We start from the raw sequence: 2,500 nt of genomic DNA, 5'->3' as shown, positions 1-2,500 counted from the left end.
AGCACAGTGAATAAAATCCTGCATCTTGTAGGAGATGAGCTATCCATTAAATATCTTCTGTTCATCCAAAATAGTTATTACCTAGGAGATTTAGCAATTGACTACAAAATACATGTATGAAAACAACAGTGCAAACAAAGACAACTGTTGAACTAAAAAAGAATCTCAAAAAGAGTTGCACAACAGTGATAGCAGCACAGGTCAGTGATACAGTCACAAGAGAAGCTGGTACACTAGAGGATATTTGGGTATGAAGAAATCTCTAGCAAGTGAGGAGGTACAAGTATAGTGAATTCCAACAGATTGTACATGAAGGAACAGGTAGTGAGCCTGAATTGCTCTGTGGCAGATCAGTTTGGCCTTCCAAGAGTGGTGTTCTGAGTTTACTGTGGGATAAAAACATGCTAAATCAGCAAATTGTGCTAATGTTGATTTTTAGATGAGAACAGAGAGTGGAGAAGGAGATGAATCTAGAAAAAATATACACTTTTTTGGGGTTGGGTGAATTATGTGAAACTATCAGAATGTTTGGCATTGGGCTTAGGACAGGTAGGTGTGGGAATTGTGCTGCACAGTCTGTGGAAATGACCTGAAGAATCTACTTTCTGACATACTCTGCTGTCAGATGTCTGCATAATATCAAATAATTTCTTTTGAAGGATGGTATATTAGCTGCTGATGGAGAATGGTGTGAAAGTGAATTGTATATACATTGGCAGTATTGACATTTTGAGGTTTTTTTTACTGCTGTATCCTGCCTGTTTTTTTTTTTTTTTGTTGTTTTGTTTTTTGCTGCTTTTCTTACTGAAATACTGAGGGACATGGTTGCAAAAATGTGTTTCATAGTTATCTTTTTTTTCCTAATTTTTGATTTGTTTTCAGTGAATTTCTTCAGGCTACCTAAGTATGATGCCAGTATTAATGGAGGTAGTAGATGTTCTGCCTTAACATTATTTGAGAGTAGTTTGGGCCTTAGTTAAGCATATCCGTAGCAGCATACCTTCCTAAGGCATCCATTTAATCATTGACATTTTAGTGCATAACATCCTATTTTGCAAGTAGCTAGGTGACCTTTTTTCCGAAGCTTATCTATAGCACCTCAGTCAGGTAATAGCTGCATTGTATCCCCCACCTGTTCTAGAAAAAATTCAGATGATTACCTTTAGGAGTTAAGTAACAGGTAGGCTGGAAAAGGTTTATGTTTGATTACCAAATCTGTACAGCACTCTCTGGGGGGAGATTGACAGCTGCAGCTGTTAAATTCCTTTCACTGCCATTATTGAAATAATTACTAAATTTCCTCCCAGATTCCTATAAGGATCTTGACTGTCTTGAACAGATCTGTGCAATCTGCCATTTTGGGGCAGGATATTACCTGGATATGGATATGACCATGCCCACTGCCCAGTTCAAATCCTGGAACAAAAAACTCAAACAGAGGAGGAATAGCCAGTGACTGAAGTTCATTAGATCTGATTTATTTTGATATCTGTTTTTTTTTTCTTTTTTTTGATGATATTTGTGTTGCACTGTCTCCCCACTACATAATTCCTAATTCAAATTAATAGTTTACCCAGAAGAAACAGTCTTGGTGGGTAGGGGCAGCATGGAGTGCTGGTCATCTTAATATCTGCCTGTATCCAAAGTGGCCACAGTCTGATTCATGTACAAATCTGAAGAAGACAAAGATTGAAAAATGAGTTAACTGCTGTACGTCTGGAAGATAACCAGAGAAAGCAGCGCAGATTATACAACAAACCTTCATTCAAGTTCAGTATTGTTCTGACATAGGAGAGGCCAGCTGAATGTTCTGTGTCCTCTGCCATACCTGTCTCCGTGGGGATTTAGAAATACTCCTTCACAAATCATTAACAAATTGATGAATATCTCATCAATGAAAGCAAAAGAAAGTGCTCTGTAAACATTTTAAATCCTGCAGAAGGTCTGTGAAATATTAGAGAAGTTTCCTTTTTGTGGTTTCTTTTTCTTTGCAGTCACATATTCATGTGCGTAAGACAGAACAACACTAAATGTGACAGATGATGGGACTACCCTAAAGGTGATTTTTCTATAACATTTGAGGCTTTTCGGGGGCCTTTATTCATGATCGAGACTCAGGGATGTATTCAGAAAGGGCATGCGCACTTTGTAAATGTTTATACATTGTTTAAGTGAATCTGAATTGCAGTAGGTAGTATTTAGACATGTTTAGCCAGTGTGCAACTTTGTTACACAATCACTAAGTTACTCTTCTGTAATGATACTGTATAAGGTTGATACACTGATGTAATCCTGATACTTATAAGGAATTCAGAGACAAAGGGACTTAAACAAAGGTTGTACAATACTTAAGCATGTATCAGAAACAGCAGTATAGCAGATTTGCAAAAAATAGACATTTTCATAATTTATTTATTTATTTGTTAGATGGATAAATGAGCTGGCTGGTCTCAGAACTCTACTCTTTTAATCCAGGACATGAGACACAAGAGTAATAACT

At 37.0% G+C, this 2,500-nt stretch overlaps 1 protein-coding gene across 4 annotated transcripts in view; it reads left to right on the top strand.

Moving 5' to 3' along the window:
* Positions 1–2,500, top strand: part of MLLT6 (MLLT6, PHD finger containing) — a 2,458,880-nt gene that overhangs the window by 92,268 nt on the left and 2,364,112 nt on the right. The window lies entirely within an intron of this gene.

This window comes from Protopterus annectens, chromosome 13.part0 (genome assembly GCF_019279795.1).
Source record: "Protopterus annectens isolate FY-2018-M chromosome 13.part0, PAN1.0, whole genome shotgun sequence".
In the NCBI taxonomy this organism is placed as follows: domain Eukaryota; kingdom Metazoa; phylum Chordata; order Ceratodontiformes; family Protopteridae; genus Protopterus; species Protopterus annectens.
The sequence above is the reverse complement of the archived record's forward strand: the minus strand, read 5'-3'. Positions and strand labels throughout refer to the sequence as shown.